The sequence below is a fragment of the Anguilla rostrata genome, chromosome 15, assembly GCF_018555375.3.
Source record: "Anguilla rostrata isolate EN2019 chromosome 15, ASM1855537v3, whole genome shotgun sequence".
Taxonomy (NCBI): domain Eukaryota; kingdom Metazoa; phylum Chordata; class Actinopteri; order Anguilliformes; family Anguillidae; genus Anguilla; species Anguilla rostrata.
Window position 1 is genome coordinate 33290601 of NC_057947.1, and position 17170 is coordinate 33307770.

Below are 17170 nucleotides of genomic sequence, written 5' to 3' on the forward strand. Positions count from 1 at the left end.
GAAATCTGCTTTGTCATCTAAAACAAGTTGAGAAGTGTATGAAATTTAAATTCAAGGAAAGTGTTTTCTTTCATCTAGCAAACAGCTGCCATTTATGCTGATTGATAAATGCTTTGTATGCCCAACTGAAAAATTTCCATGAGTGTATTTCTTTGTACCCCAAAGACACAAGTTTATCTTTTCAAAGAATATATATGTACAGATTGTAAATATCCAGAAAGGTGTATGTATTTCCAAATTCCAGTGTGGAAAAATGTGTATTATTTATTAAGAAAAAAGCTATTTTGTTAAACGGACCAAAGAAAAGGTGTTATTCAGCAAAATCTTGTCTTTATTTTAATTTATCATTCTTTGTACATAATGTGGGATGTACAGTCTTGTTCACTCTGACAGCGGTTCTGTTTTGCAAGCATACTGAACTTAGATACTGGGGCTACATGTGTTTCCATAAAATAGGTAACTATTGCTTTTCATTAGTACCTGGTATTAGAAAAATGCATCTCTCCCACAACTTGAGGATTACTTTAGATCACTGCTGAAACAACAGCATCAAATGACCACCCAAGAGTTAAGAACTACAGCAAGCATAACTGAGCATACCAAACAGCTATGACAGTGCCTAGGCCTAGTGTGTGTGTGTGTGTGTGTGTGCCTATGCCTGTGTGTATGTGTCTGTATGTGCATGTGTGCATGTCTGTTCCTGTGTGTGTGTTTCTGCCTGTGTGTATGTGTGTGTGTCTGTGCCTGTATGTGTCTGTTTGTATGTGTGCGTATGTCTATGCCTGTGTGTATATGTCTGTGTGTGCATGTCTGTACCTGTGTGTGTGTGTTTGTGCCTGTGTGTATGTGTGTGTGCCTGTGCCTGTGTGTGTCTGTTTGTGTTTGTACACCTGTGCCATGTGTGTGTGTCTGTGCCTGTGTGTGTGTTTGTGTTTGTATGTGAGTGTGTGTGTTTGTATGTGTGTGTGTGTGTGTGTGTGTGTGTGTGTGTGTGTGTGTGAGTGTGTGTATGTGTGTGTGTGTGTGTGTGTGTGTGTGTGTGTGTGTGAGTGTGTGAGTGTGTGTGTGTGTGTGAGTGTGTGTGGTGTGTGTGTGTATGTGTGTGTGTGTGTGTGTGTGAGTGGTGTGTGTGTGTGTGTGTGTGTGTGATGTGTGTGTGTGTGTGTGTGTGTGGTGTGCGTGTGCGTGAGTGTGTGTGCGGTGTGTGCGTGTGTTGCTGTGTGTGGGTGGGTGCTGTGTGTGCGTGCAGTGTGTGTGTGTGTGTGTGTGTGTGAGTGTGTGAGGTGGTGTGTGTGTGAGGGTGTGTGTGTGTGTCTGTGAGTGTGTGTGTGTGTGTGTGTGTGTGTGTGTGTGTGTGTGTGAGTGTGTGTGTTACAGTACCTGGCCAACAGTAAAAACTCAGAATTATGCCAGACCACTCGAGGCCTTAAAAGAATGGAAGTTGTTTGAACAGGAAAACAGAGAGAGAGAGAAAGTATGAGACATGAGGAGAAATGTAACGATACAAAGGGAGGGAGAGAGAGAGAGCAGGAGGGAAAGAAATCTGCCCATATTTCTCTTCTTCTTCACACACACAGTCTCATTTGCCCACCAATTAATCATAACCCTTGAATCCTATATTCACACCATTAATTGACCCTTTACTTCTTCCCGGATGGTGAGTGCAATTTAATGCAGCGCATAGCACGTAGCAATCAACAGCATCCTTGACTAATCCCATTGAGAGCAGCAGCATCCTGGCAAAAGGCCAGACGAGTACTCAGAACCATCTGGAGCACGAGCTCTGGGAATTACGCTGCGTTTCTTAAAGAGACGGCACCAACTTTCTGCCTGGGGGATTTACTGCTTTCGTTTTCCACGCCCTTTCTGCGATCCGCTCTATCGACCCTTGAAGCCCAGGTCGTTTCGCCCCGCCGGATTTGCCGATTACCGTAAGCCCTTGGCCCTGACCTGAAGCAGGGGACCACTTGTTTTTATTTGATTTTTGGTTTTAACATTTGGTAAAGAAATGTGTAATTGCCTAATCCGCAATCACAAATAAAGGCAACGCTGCCAAACGTTGCAGTGCCACTTATGCAGTCATGAGGTGCATTTAAAAGATCCCAAATTGCTATCATTAGAACAAAAAAAAAAAACACCATAACACAGAAAGCTGAAATCTCCTTGGCATCTGTGTTCAAACTGGCTCTAATGCTTTCTCAGATACCGTCAAGAGCGAAATTGATTTCTCAGGGGAATCACATTCAATTGTGGCCTATAGCAAAGTCATTCTTTTTGATGTCATTTGCAAGAATAAAGTAAAAGGTGAGCGGGGGACACTGATGCTGTTGTGATGTTTTTGGAGAGAGACATCTTGTGGTTCACTACAATGTACTCTGACTGAGCATTTTCAGCTGTACATTTCCGTAAATGCTATTATTATTATTATTGTTATGTTATTAGTACTACTAGTAGTAGCAGCAGTAGCAACAGCAGCAGTAGTAGTAGCAGTACCAGCAGTAGCAGCAGCAGCAGCAGCAGTAACAGTAGCAGCAGTAGTAGTAGCAGCAGTAGCAGCAATAGTAGTAGCAGTAGCAGCAGCAGTAGCAGTAGCAGTCCCAGTAGCAGCAGCAGCAGTGGTAGTTGTAGTAGCAGTAGCAACAGTAGTAGTAGCAGTAGCAGCAGCAGTAGCAGTTGTAGCAGTGCCAGTAGCAGCAGCAGCAGTAGTTGTAGTAGCAGTAGCAAGAGAAGTAGCAGTAGCAGTAGCAAGAGTAGTAGCAGTAGCAGCAGTAGTAGCAGTAGCAGTAGCAAGAGTAGTAGTAGCAGTAGCAGTAGCAGTAGCAAGAGTAGTAGTAGCAGTAGTAGTAGCAGCAGCAAGAGCAGTAGCAGCAGGAGCAGCAGTAACAGTAAGACAGTAAGAACGGCCAGCCTTAATGGAGCTTATAACAACAGCCATAATTCAGTCAATAAAGTTCTCATATCATTTGACTTTTACAAAACAGTCACATGTACATCACAACTGAGCAGTAGGAGCAAAAAAAAAAAAAGAACAAAAGGAAGGAAGGAAGGTTGGCTCACGAATTTCTCACTGAGTGATAAATTACATTTTCAAAGACGTGAACAACATTTAAATCCATAGGCATTTTCAATCATCCCGTCTTTAGTTATGTGAAAATAAAATTGATCATGGCAGGACAAAAGTAGATGGTTTAATACTTTCCCTCATTAGCAGATTTCTCCGATACATACAACTCTTGTCACCGGTGTTTCCAGGCCTGCCCAGATCTTGGTTCCGGCCATTTTGGGTGGGATTTGAGAGACCATTGGCTGGAAATATTTCTGATCTGTCAATACTGCTTGTCAGGGGACCAGCAGTACCAGCAAACTGAGGTTCATTTACAGCCAAGTCATTGTTTTTTTTTTTTTTTTTTGGGGCATTTCTACAGCTACCACAATTTGTTATTGTTTTACATCTAAGTAAAACACAAAGATTATGGTGGTAGTGGATACTGCAATACTTTCATTTTCAGTATTTGAAAATGAAGATGAAATGCAGGCAAATCCTGAAGCATGGTTCTATGCTGGGTTTTTTTTTTCTTCTTTTGACTTCCTCAGATGAATCTCCCACTTGAACATTCAGACATCGTTTTCTGTACTTGCAAGCTTTTTTTTTTTTTTAATCTGACTATGGATTTTTTATGTCACTGCTTTTTTGTGAATATACTACAGTCCCCAGAAATACAGCTCTGAAAAAGATGCATACTGTAAGCTAGCCATCCAATTCACTAATGACAGCATGGTGGATTGTTTTAGTAGATCTGTTATTATTATGAGATCTGTTTTTCTTTCTCTCCTTGCCCCCTCACTCCTGGCGGCCCTCGGCTGATTGCTGACTGATCTCAAGCCACCGTGAGGCACAGAATGAGAGCCTAAACTGAGGTCTGTCTGGAACGCTGCCCATCACCGACCCCTTCCCCGCTCACCTCCGGAATATATACCGGTCTCTTGGCCTCACTATCGTGACCCTGCTACCTAGGGTCACAGTGCAGGACCAGTCGCCCTCAGGTTTCTCTTCATCGCGTCATTAGCCGCCATTGCTTCCCCACTTTCTGCTCTGCTCTGTATTTGGCTCTGCGAGGGCTAAACACAGAACAGACAGAATCAGACTAACCCAGTGATAATTCCAGCGGTGCGGCTGGATTATTTAAAAAAAAAAAAAGAAAAAAATTTTAATAAATATTTTTTGGGGCTTTTTTCATCTTTATTCGGACAGAACAGTGTAGAGAGACAGGAAGAATTAGGAGGAGGAGAGAGAGGGAGAGACGAGCGACAAAGGTGCACGCGGCTCGCATCGAGCACGTGGATAGCGCTCTACGGACTGCGCCACTAGAGGCCCCGTGCAGCCGGATTATTACTGGTAATGGGAGAGCCATAATTCCAAACTATATTCCTGGAGGACAAAGGGAAGACCTTGGGCACAAGACCAGTGAAGTCCAAAATCGAAACACACTCATGACACGACGCACACGTGCAAGCGATGCTTTGTCGTCATCCTGGATACTGACCAGGACATGCTGAGCGATCCCTGCTCAACGGGCCAGTCCAATCCAATCATCTCTCTGTCATGTGACTGACTGACCGGTCTGTGAATGACCGTGTGTGTGAGCCTTTTTGGGGGAAATTTGCAAGCTTAGAATTTTCACATTTCGCTTCACTGATTTGCTCTCCTACGGCACGTCAACAAACCCTCTCCGATTTCTGTGGGACGTTTATTTGTAGTGCTTCCTCACTGCCTGCGCCAGGCTCGTGTCAAAAGTTACAGGCCTGTGCGTCACGGCGGGGAAAGACTCGTATCCGCACGCGCCTGTTCAAAATGGCTTCCACGCCTTCAAGACCAACAGAGAGCAAACAGGATCACCTTCACTGAGGAGGATCAGACAGGAAACAAAAATGAAAAAAGAGTGACACTGGGCTGGAGCTCCAGAGCAAAGCTGCAGGCATAAACACACTCCATGCAGTCATTTAGGGCCCCAGCCGTCCCCGGGCCACGCGATTCGGTGCGCCTGATTTATGCTGGAGCGTTTTGTTTTTTGCTCAGGACCACCGAACCCCCAGGGCTGGCTCCACAGAGCACTGCCTCACTGGTGCAAGCTTTCACATTTCCTTTTATTTCATACAAGTTTGTGCTATCTTGGCCCTCTCATTTATCAAAAAAATCACAGTATACATGAAGCACATGACTGTTGCATCATTACAACTTAAGATTTAATCAGTTAGGAGATGCTTTTAGCCAAAGTAACTTACAAAAGTACATTTCATATGGCACACAACTAGATTTAGCTGTTGTTGTTGTTTATTTATTAATCTCAACATCTTTATTCTAGGCATTTAGCAGATTCACTTAGCCACTTACACAGCTTACATTCTTTCACATACAATCCATTCATACAGCAGAATATTCATTTTGAAGAAATTCAGGTTAAGAACATAATCAGTGTTTGTGCGCTAACTGGTGCAGGATTTGGTGCAAAAAGGCCAGGACAGGTAGTGACCCTGCCAGAGGTCTGTACTATCTGGGAAAGACTGTGACCCTGCCACACCGCTAACTGACCTGAGGTCTGTACTATCTGGGAAAGACTGTGACCCTGCCACACCGCTAACTGACCTGAGGTCTGTGACCCTGCCACACCGCTAACTGACCTGAGGTCTGTGACCCTGCCACACCACTAACTGACCTGTGGTCTGTGACTCTGCCACACCGCCAACTGACCTGAGGTCTGTGCTGCCTGGGAAAGTCTCAAATTAAAGCCGACAGTCTGCACTACAATCTCAACCTCATATTGACTGTTTTGTTTAACAAAAACACAAAAATGTTGTCGCTGTCCCAATACTTTTGCACACACGCATGGACACACAATCATATGCACACACACACACACACACTTGAAAATCATGCTTATCAATTTTGCCTGCAGAGATTCCTTAGCAGTTGATAGCATTTTTGGCTTTGCTCAAATGACTCAGCTTTTCCAAGAGGGGACAAGTAACAAGAATTGAAATGATCACATGACTATGGAATAAATATTGTATGAGTCACTGCTATCAATTATCCAGAGTCATTCAACTGCAACAGTTTCATAGCAAGTCCAAGTTCGAAGTTTTCTCCATGTAGAGCTTGGCACCCTTTCCCTCTGCACCATGTGTGTGCTAAGAGTGACACCTGCTGGTTGTGCCCTGAAACTACAACGGGCCATGAACATGGTGAAGATGCATGGTATCACCATGCAGACTTGCTAGTCAGCAAAGTTAAGAATAAATCGTGCAGCAATTGATTTATGAATGTGGTGGAGGGGAAAGGGGTGGTTAAAGGGGGAGAAGCAAAGCAGGTAAGAGTCTACAAATTAAATATCGGCCTGGTGATAATACCTGGGGTGCAATTAGAGGTCCAGTGATCCATGACATATTTAATTTGTATAAATTAATTTCCAGCACCACCTTGAGCATAAGAACCACAAAGAAAAGGCATTGCTCCAGGATTGAAGTGCAGCAACTCAAGACAGACAATTTAAATAAGTAGAAGAGACTGAAAATTGAGCAGACGAGACACTGAGTGTGCGGGTATATCGGAAGTACTGTATATGTGCGTGTGTGTGTGTGTGCGTGAATGTGTGTGCAGATGTATTGAGAAGTATTGAGAAAGTTATTTTTCGGTTTCCTTGGCAAACATCAATCCTTGAATCACAAAGGGAAGTTACATAGTTATAATAATAATAATAATAATAATAATAATAATAATAATAATAATAATAATAATAACAACAACAACATAAAAACCACAATCTCGATTCATACCTCTATGCCAGTGGTTCTTAACCTGGGTTCGGTCGAACCCTAGGGGTTCGGTGAGTCGGTCTCAGGGGTTCGGTGGAGCCTCCGCCGCAGAGGTCCACCCCTCAGTCTAGTCTGCAGTTAGTTAGTTTTTTTACTAAAGAAGGGTTCGGTGAATGAGCATATGAAACTGGTGGGGTTCGGTGCCTCCAACAAGGTTAAGAACCACTGCTCTATGCAATCTCATTCCTAAATGACAATGATTCTGCCCCCTCTTCAAATGAAGGGAGGGGGTCATGAGGTTTGATTATGATTGGCTGAGCAGGAGGTGTTCTTCGTCTGTTTTCCCAGTGAATGTACTGCTTGTTACATCATTTCCATTTTCCAGAACTTTGTGCTTGTGAACTGTTTGTGTAGGACAGCCCTGTTCCTGGAGTTCTACCATCCTGTAGGTTTTCATTCCAACCCTAACAAAGCACACCGCATTCAATAGCTAGAGATCTCATTGAGCTGCTAATTATCAGGGCCAGGTGTGCCAAATGAGGGTTGCAATGAAAACCTACATGTTGGTACAGTACATCAGGTCAAAGCGTCTTTGGGTTCATGAAAAGCGCTACATAAAATAAATTATTATTATTATTATTATTAGTATATTTCCAGGGGCAGGGCTGGTTACCACTGGTGTAGGCCAATGCAACTATTAAGGTTGCAGTATTTAAAATGCTTGAACATTCTATTTACCCATGCCTTTATTATTATTGTCACGACTGGAATGCAAATTGACCAATAAGAACAATCGACCAGATATATGATTTTATAAAATGGATATAACTGCACAGTAACAACTGGTGAGCTCAAAATGGACAGGCTGTAAAACTTCCCTTGAAACTGATCATTGGTGTTTTCACTCATTTTTCTTGATTAACCAGTGTGCTAACAATGTGAAAAATTGGCAAGTAAACAGTGTCCTTCTTTACACCATGTTAGGGAGATTGAACAATAAATTAAATCTAGAAAAAAAAAGTGCACTTAATCGAAAACGATACACCACTCTGTTAACACCACGTTAGCTTTCAGCACAACCTACAATAAAGGCCAACCTGCACTTCAAGATCATTTAAATGACAAGTTCTGCACATTACAAATATGTGCCATGAATATTCTCAGTTTGAATGCTCAAAACAAAGAGCACACGTTTCCACAATTATAAATTATGTAGATAAAATGCACAAAAAACTGTATTACACCAGTGTTTTTCAACCCTGGTCCTGGGGACCCACTGTCCTACATGAGATGTCTCCCTGCTCCAACACACCTGATTCAAATGAATGGGTCGTTATCAGGCTACTGCAGAGCTTGATGATGGCCCATTCATTTGAATCAGGTGTGTTGGAGCAGGGAAACATCTAAAACATGCAGGGCAGTGGGTCCCCAGGACCAGGGTTGAAAAACACTGTATTACATGACCAATTCCCCATGTTCAATGTGCAATATTAAGTCTATATTATGTTATTTGAAATTTTAAAAGCCAAACCTATCTCTCTCTCTCACTCTTTGTCTCAAACGTGTGCACACACATAGTCGCTATCATAATTTCTGTTATATTTCTGTCTGCATCAAAAGACTATTCTTATTTAAAAATGTCAGTGTCCCAAAGAATCGTGATCTCAATTCTAAGCAAGAAAATTGTGATAGTCATTTTATCTAGAACCATACTGCCCTATTCCATGTGTCAGAATGCAACTGAGGGGAAAAGGGTCAACGATGAACAAGAGTGGACCCACTACTGACCCCTGGGGGACACCATGTGCAACAGGAACATGGGTAGAGTGGTGGTTTTTGAGTGAGATAAACAGCTGTCTGTTTCAGAGGCATGAATTGAACCAAAGGTGAGCAGTTCCAGTTTATTCAATTGAAGATAGTCTTTGATGGAGGAGGGAGTGAGAGATGTTACCAGAAGCCGTGCTGAGGTCAAGGAGGATGAGGATGGAGAGTAGGCCAGAAAGGCAGTTAACAAGGCAGTTTCTAAGGGGTCAAGGGGTTGTCTGAGTCAAGGTGGGAAAAGTATGCACATAGTGCTAGCCACTGAAACGTATGAAAAGGCAGCCAGAAAGATAGTTGGGATTAAGAAGTAAGCAGGTTAACATTTACTGCAAGTAAACTAGCTAGGAACCAGTGCTGTGGTAACTGTCTAATATGACCAACAAACACTGCAGATTGTGTAGGATTTTTCAAAATTCTGTAGGAACTTGCTTTGTTAAGTTGAAATGTCATTCCCTAAATACAATGCATACTCCTAAAGGGATCTATAAAGGCATCTTAACTATTAATGTGACAGAGTAATTCCTGTAGGATTTTAAAAATCGGACAATATTCCTGCAGGTTCCCTTCAGTTATGATGAAGTAGACAATCTTTAAATGACATTAGAGAAAGTAATTTGGTAAATGAAATTTAAAAAAAATAAAATTGTATTCTTCTTTCTAATAAACCCAAATACTACCACTGGTCAATAAATTGTTAGTATTCTGTCTCTGCTTCTTTTCCTGTGACTTACACATCATCAGTATTGGGTTTAGTTGCCTTTTTCCTTCGGCTTTACAGGGAATAAAATGGGTATAGTTACATATGCCCCAGCACCAAATATTGCCATTAACAGAGCTCCCTTTGCTATGGCCCGACATGTATCATGAGAAATAGTTGTATGTGCGTACCATGCAGTAAGAAATAACAGAACCCCTACTCCTGTTTTCAAAAACATTTTCATCACATTCTGCACTGGTTTTGCTTGACCCGTGGACTGAGCCTTTTCCACAACTCTGAGCATCTCTTTGGTGTAGTCCTGTCCTCTGTTCTGCTTCATCATCTGATCAATCGTGTTCAGCAGCTTCTTGATTTGAGCAGCGTTGCTTCTCTCTTCACCGTGGCCTTCAGTGGGATTGTTCCAGTATTTGTTATCGATGACATGAAACCGGTTTCCACACTTCTGGACAAGTGTTTTCAGGCGTTCATTTTTATTCACAAACTGCTCGATGGTCGTGTGGTCGTCGAGCTGGTCTCCGTGGGTAAAAAGGACAACAGCATACTTCAAAGCCTCCTCTCCAAAGTAGTCCTCAAACCTCTTCATCACTCGTAACTCCTCTGCTGTTTGCTTGCAAGTTTTCAACACCATAACAAAGGTGTGAGGTCTGGCGGAACATTCTCTGATGCACTCCACTATTTTGGGGTTCAGTGTGTCAGCCGGGTTCTTATTATCAAGAAACCCTGGTGTGTCAATCACAGTGATGCTCCTCCCACCAACAGTTTTTGTTTTAGCCTCACATTCTACTGTTTGGGAGTTGCCAGAGCAAGAGGTCTTGAACAGCTTCTCTCCCAGAATGCTATTGGCTGTGCTGCTCCTTCCAGCTCCCGTATTGCCCAATAGGACAATCCTCAGATCAGCTAACCCTAGAAAACATGCCAGGGATTGTCATTTAAAATCGGTATTACCTTGTATTGATCACCATGATGATGTTGATGATTATATTAGTATTTTTAAGTTAACACTTTATATTGAGTGTCAAATGCTGACACTCAACTTTAAATCAACAGTTTAGTATCTATTAATAGTAACAACTTGCTGAGAGTCTGTTGATAGTCAACATGTTGACAACCAATAGATGGCACTTAACTATGACATTTTGATGATGTCACTTGAAGATGAAAACGTGGGTAAATGACAATATGTTGATAGTCATGCCAGGATTAGTTGACTCATTTTGAAATTTACTTAATTTTTATTGAAATGTTCACAGACAGGCCATTTACTTGTAGTAGATAGTAATATTTCATTCTGAATTGATGTCTGCTCACTCAGTGGAGGGCAAGCAAACAGTCTAGTATTTTATCGAGTGTCAATAGATGTTTTTTGACAAGAGTGTCAACAGAGTGTTAATTGACATAAATGATATTCACTTGATATGAAGTTCACTGTCAACACTGGACACTCAAAATAATGTTTTATTATTATTATAAATTATATAATTATATATATATATACATATATTATTAAAAACAATAACCACAACAACAACAATAATAATAATAATAATAATAAAAGAATCACAGAATATGACACAATAAGAGGACCAACAGAGAAAAGAATCATATGGCTAACTTAGCTACACTACACTGTACAAGAACATTTTTGTGTTGTTCATTATCTAAACTTCATTGTCACTGTCTGCCATTATACAAAATTACAGCAATTCCTGGGCCACTGTTACAGTCAGGATTGAATCGGTGCAAGACAGCAGGTGTGGTAAGAATGCAGGTGTGGGTACACACATGTAAAAATAGATTGACTTGATATGCAATAAATGTATTTAATGCTAGTTTTTTCCTCCAATTCTAGAATCACCATTGGTAAATGGACTGCATATATATAGCGCTTTTATCCAAAGCGCTTTACAATTGATGCCTCTCATTCGCCAGAGCAGTTAGGGGTTAGGTGTCTTGCTCAAGGACACTTCGACACGGCCAGGGTGGGGTTTGAATCGGCAACCCTCCGACTGCCAGACAATCGCTCTTACCTCCTGAGCTATGTCGCCCCACCCATTGGTTCTTTATTATTCGTTTCACCCATTACATAACACTTCTGTTCAATAGAATTTCAGCCCACATAGGTATGCTGAACTAAAAAAAAAAAAAAAAACAAGTTTAGCTGAAACTGTAATCTGATAAAACACGACCACATTTTGAAAAGCACTGATGAGTTTACTTACCTTCCATTCCACTGCACCGGTAACACCGTATGACCAGACAAACCTGAACGAGATACTACTGGGTAGCAGCTGGTGTTAATGACTGTTCGCTTTTGATAAACTGATATTTTATATGAACGTAATCACATACAGCTGAATGCCTGCTCTTTCTTCCGATGACGTTGACTCCCCGTGTTCAATGTTGCCTCTTAAAGTGACAGTTCACTGTGAAATGAAAATTGGGTCCTGTTTTTTTTTTCCTTCAAGATATTTGTTTGACAATGTCAGAAGGCTCAAGACATCTACTATAGATTCAGACTGTCGTCTACACCACAGGGGCAGAATTAATCACCTGGAGGTAGAATGAGTACATAGTCATATATTCCATTAATTATGGTCTTTACTGTAAAATAAGTTAACGTAATTTTACTGTAATTCAATTATTTACTAATAGTCCTAAGTAGAAAAATAGTACACTGCAGAAATATAATTTAAGCACACAATAGTTTACTTGATAATACTTCAAGTATAATTAAAGTTTATCTAAACTTCAATTATACAGAAGTATACTATTTTTGCATCTGACATTTTTGCAAGTAATTGATACAATCTTTCATATTCAAATCTCTGTTAAGGTGGAACAGTACATCTACCTCCTCAATTCTTATTTTATTTTCCCTTTTTTGGGGGAATTAGAAATTAGAAATTAATGCACAGGCTGCGTGAACAACACCTGGCGTGTTAACATTCCCAGCTAATCACCATAAGTTAGGTCAACTGTGAGACAGAGCCATGTGCTTACTACCGCAGAAATAGACATTGTCTACAGCAATAAATTTACATGCGCCTAGAATGCCATCTCAAATGGAAAATGATGCACTCTGCAGTAGTTATGGCACTTACTGGTATAAATGAGTTCCAGAGTTCCTCTTTATTAAACAGCCAGCAGCACCTCACTCTCGCAGACCTTAGAATTATTGGTTAGTGACATTATGGCACATGGGAGTGACAGCTTTCTCTCTAAGGCTTGGGGGATTAAGGGTTAAAATGTGAGCAAAAGAGCAGCCAGCTAACAAGCCAATCAGATTGCACTATTCAAGAAGGTGCTGAAGGTTTCTTTATGGTAAATCAGGTGGGTTTAACAGAAACAGGAAACAGGGTGGGGGGGGGGGAAACAGGCTTTAAGTCTGGCCATTCTACCATAAAGGCCTGATTGGTGGAGTGCTGTAGAGATGGTTGTTCTTCTGGAATGTTCTCCCATCTCCACAGAGGAACCCTGGAGCTCTGTCAGAGTGGCCATCAGGTTCTTGGTCACCTCCCTGACTAAGGCCCTTCTCGCCAGATTACTCAGTTTGGCCGGGCGGCCAGCTCTAGGAAGAGTCCTGGTGGTTCCAAACTTCTTTGTCAGGAAATGTATTAAACCCTGTTTTTCTCTGCACACAAATTACACTTGGTTTTTTCCCTTTAATGTTTTTTTTCAACGTTTTTCTTTTTGTTTTTTTTTTACTAATCCTTCAAACATATTGGCCAACTTTGGGAAGAAAAAATATATACTTATTTATTTTTTAATTTGTTTATTTGTCGGGGACAAGCACAGAAAACATTTGGAAATACACTGTCCGATGCACTGTGCACGTGTACATCAAAGAAAACAAATAACTGTCAAAATGCCCAGCAACATATAATATACATGACTTTATCAATGTGTCATTGAGAAGACTCTTAGGTCTGAGTGAGGGTCACATTATATGTTATCTGATTGAGAAGAGCACATACAGTGCATTTTCCAGTCCTCTTCAAATAGCTAAATCCGTAGTATCAATTTTCACGTTAATTTCTACAGATCTGTCTATATTCCTGCAGCTGAACAATGAAAGGGGTGAGCATACATGCTTTCAATTCAGTTAAATATTCTGGAAACATGCATATATGCATGTTATATACAGTAAGCTCCATAATGTTCTATTTTTTTATTTATTTCACTCTGTACTCCACAATTTAAAATTTGTAATCAAGCATATGGTTAAAGTGCAGATTCCCAGTTGTTCTCTACAAGTGTACATAACTTTTTAACACTTTACTTGAAGTGGATCTAATTCAAAATTCATAGCCCACCCTTTGAAGTCCCTGGTCTGGCTGTATTTTTTTTTTTTTTTTTTTTTTAATTGCGTGGGATAACCAGGAATTCTTCATTATAGATCTGTTTCCGCCCCACTAATTATGTAGTTTTACATAAATAAACTTATATCCAGTTTCTTTTTTCACACTGTTTCCTGTATCTGTTAAACCCACGTGATTTATCATAAAGAAACCTTCACCACCTGAACGCTGTTTACTGTGTTGCTCCTTTCAGCTCCTGTGTTGCCCAGCGTGACACCCCTGGGAGGGAGACGCGGCAGTTCTGGGAATCACCGTTGGTTGTCTCATGGAAGAGAGAGAGAGACAGAGCGCACCCACACAAACATGACATAAAATAAATGATCTTCAGCCTGCTCCCTCATGGGTTCCAGGTAAAAACAATAAGCTAAAATAACAAGGTAAAATAACAAAGATAAAAGAAAGTAAAATGGAGAGACCACGTAGCTGGCCTGCTTTCCAGCGGACCAGCTCCTCCTACTTTCACATGGTGGTTTACTTTAGTTTTGTGCTGTTAAACATGTAAACTACAACTGAACAAAGGAAGGCACTCTCGGTGTGAGCTCCCGGTCTCGGCCCTGAACTCTGGAGAGCAGCACACCTTTAAGCACCTGGGCTGATTAGCGAACGCAACCCAGGTGCGTGCGCTCTCTCCACCAGCCAGCGTTGCCGAGACCAATCCGCTTCACCGTCGAACCGAATGCCGCAGTAAACCTTTTTGAAGGAAAAATATAAACAAAGCTGTGTATTTAAAGGGTTTTGGTTCAGATACACTATATACAGTATACTACCATATACAGTGCCCTCCAGCATTACTGACACCCTCAATTAACATAAACAAAAATGCTGGGTAAAATTAACTTTGTTTATCAAATGCTTCCTATGCTCACCAATATGCAAAAATTATATTTTCCTATTATGATACCATTACTCAGTGGAAAAAAAAATTATTTAAAAGGAAATAACTTCAGGTCAGCACAATGGAGCAGTGAATAGCACCTCACTGCAAGAAGGTACCGAGTTTGAATCCTGACCAATGTGCAAACCAAGAGTTTGCATGTTCTCTCCCTGTCCTCGTGGGTTTCCACCAGGTACTACGGTTTCCTCCCACAGTCCAAAGACAAGCAGTAGGCTAACCAGAGTCTGCAAATTGCCCATAGGTTTGGATGTACGAGTGAATGCTGTGTGGGCCCTGAAATAGATTGGCGACCTGTCCAGGGTGTATTCCTGCCTCTTGCCAACTGCATGCCTGCTATTCAATGAAATGATCAAAACCCCACTCTGAGGGGACCAGAAATTCATTTTGCTTTTTTAGTTAACCCCAGTAAATATATCAGAGTAAAGCATAAAAATATATCATAAAATAAGAACTCAATCAGTTGTGTGATATTTACATAAAAGAAAAGGCCTGGATGCAGTGAAGAAATGAGAGAATCACTGGTCTGGGTGTGTGAGCCCTGCACATGTGCTTCATAGAAATACATAAAAAATGAAAATAAGTTCATTTTAAAAACAAACCATCCATTCTCATATACCAATGGAAGTAAAATAGAAGCAATCTGGCCCTTACACTGTGGGTTACAAAATAAGTGCACAACTACATACACCGCCAGAATGTTATGGCATGCACATCTTTGTTATAGTGTTGAAAACTTACAAGCAAACTATAGAGGAGTTACTAGTGGTGAAGAGGTTTGAGGACTGCTTAGGAGAGGAGGCTCTGAAGTAATGTTACCCACGGAGACCAGTTTGACCGATCAACTCATTTCACTTTCTCGGTAATCTCCAAATGTATAGCAGCTATTGTCATTTTATTACTAAACACGTGATTTACCACAAAGACATCAGACCAGGGTAGTCTGATATGCTGGAATCCACTTGTTACGTGTTTGGCTAAGAAATAAGGTTATTTCCTCAAAGAGCTACTCTTGGCTTGCATGCTAGAACAGAAGGTCTGATCAGAACTGTCCTTTTCCAGTTCTTCAACTGACAAGACAATGGCAGGTATGATGGGAGGTAAGCAAACAATAGTTTACTTGATAATACTTCAAGTATAATTAAAGTTTATCTAAACTTCAATTATACAGAAGTATACTATTTTTGCATCTGACATTTTTGCAAGTAATTGATACAATCTTTCATATTCAAATCACTGTTAAGATGGAACAGTACATCTACCTCCTCAATTCTTATTTTATTTTCCCTTTTTTGGGGGAATTAGAAATTAGAAATTAATGCACAGACAATACAGGCTGCGTGAACAACACCTGGCGTGTTCACATTCCCGGCTAATCACCATAAGTTAGGTCAACTGTGAGACAGAGCCATGTGCTTACTACCGCAGAAATAGACTCTGTCTACAGCAATAAATTTACATGCGCCTAGAATGCCATCTCAAATGGAAAATGATGCACTATGCAGTAGTTATGGCACTTACTGGTATAAATGAGTTCCAGAGTTCCTCTTTATTAAACAGCCAGCAGCACCTCACTCTCTCAGACCTTAGAATGATTGATTAGTGACATTATGGCACATGGGAGTGACAGCTTTCTCTCTAAGGCTTGGGGGATTAAGGGTTAAAATGTGAGCAAAAGAGCAGCCAGCTAACAAGCCAATCAGATTTCTCTATTCAAGAAAGTGCTGAAGGTTTCTTTATGGTAAATCAGGTGGGTTTAACAGAAACAGGAAACAGGGTGGGGGGGGGGGGGGAAACAGGCTTTGAGTCTGGCCATTCTACCATAAAGGCCTGATTGGTGGAGTGCTGTAGAGATGGTTGTTCTTCTGGAATGTTCTCCCATCTCCACAGAGGAACCCTGGAGCTCTGTCAGAGTGGCCATCAGGTTCTTGGTCACCTCCCTGACTAAGGCCCTTCTCGCCAGATTACTCAGTTTGGCCGGGCGGCCAGCTCTAGGAAGAGTCCTGGTGGTTCCAAACTTCTTTGTCAGGAAATGTATTAAACCCTGTTTTTCTCTGCACACAAATTACACTTGGTTTTTTCCCTTTAATGTTTTTTTTTCAACGTTTTTCTTTTTGTTTTTTTTTTTACTAATCCTTCAAACATATTGGCCAACTTTGGGAAGAAAAAAATATATACTTATTTATTTTATTAATTTGTTTATTTGTCGGGGACAAGCACAGAAAACATTTGGAAATACACTGTCCGATGCACTGTGCACGTGTACATCAAAGAAAACAAATAACTGTCAAAATGCCCAGCAACATATAATATACATGACTTTATCAATGTGTCATTGAGAAGACTCTTAGGTCTGAGTGAGGGTCACATTATATGTTATCTGATTGAGAAGAGCACATACAGTGCATTTTCCAGTCCTCTTCAAATAGCTAAATCCGTAGTATCAATTTTCACGTTAATTTCTACAGATCTGTCTATATTCCTGCAGCTGAACAATGAAAGGGGTGAGCATACATGCTTTCAATTCAGTTAAATATTCTGGAAACATGCATATATGCATGTTATATACAG

General features: G+C 40.9%; 2 long non-coding RNA genes across 3 annotated transcripts; both read right to left on the bottom strand.

Moving 5' to 3' along the window:
- Window positions 1-5222: 5222 nt before the first annotated feature.
- Window positions 5223-6833, bottom strand: LOC135240696 (uncharacterized). The gene is made up of 2 exons (XR_010325750.1): window positions 5587-6833; window positions 5223-5548 (listed from the first exon to the last, which is right to left on the bottom strand). It is a non-coding gene; the product is annotated as an uncharacterized LOC135240696 (long non-coding RNA).
- Window positions 6834-7538: 705 nt separating this feature from the next.
- On the bottom strand, window positions 7539-16255 carry LOC135240697 (uncharacterized). Of its 2 annotated transcripts, none has more exons than XR_010325752.1 (3): window positions 16121-16255; window positions 11569-11899; window positions 7539-10252 (listed from the first exon to the last, which is right to left on the bottom strand). It is a non-coding gene; the product is annotated as an uncharacterized LOC135240697 (long non-coding RNA). The 2 variants fall into 2 exon arrangements; XR_010325751.1 differs by lacking the exon at window positions 16121-16255 and adding an exon at window positions 12451-12557.
- Window positions 16256-17170: the final 915 nt, after the last annotated feature.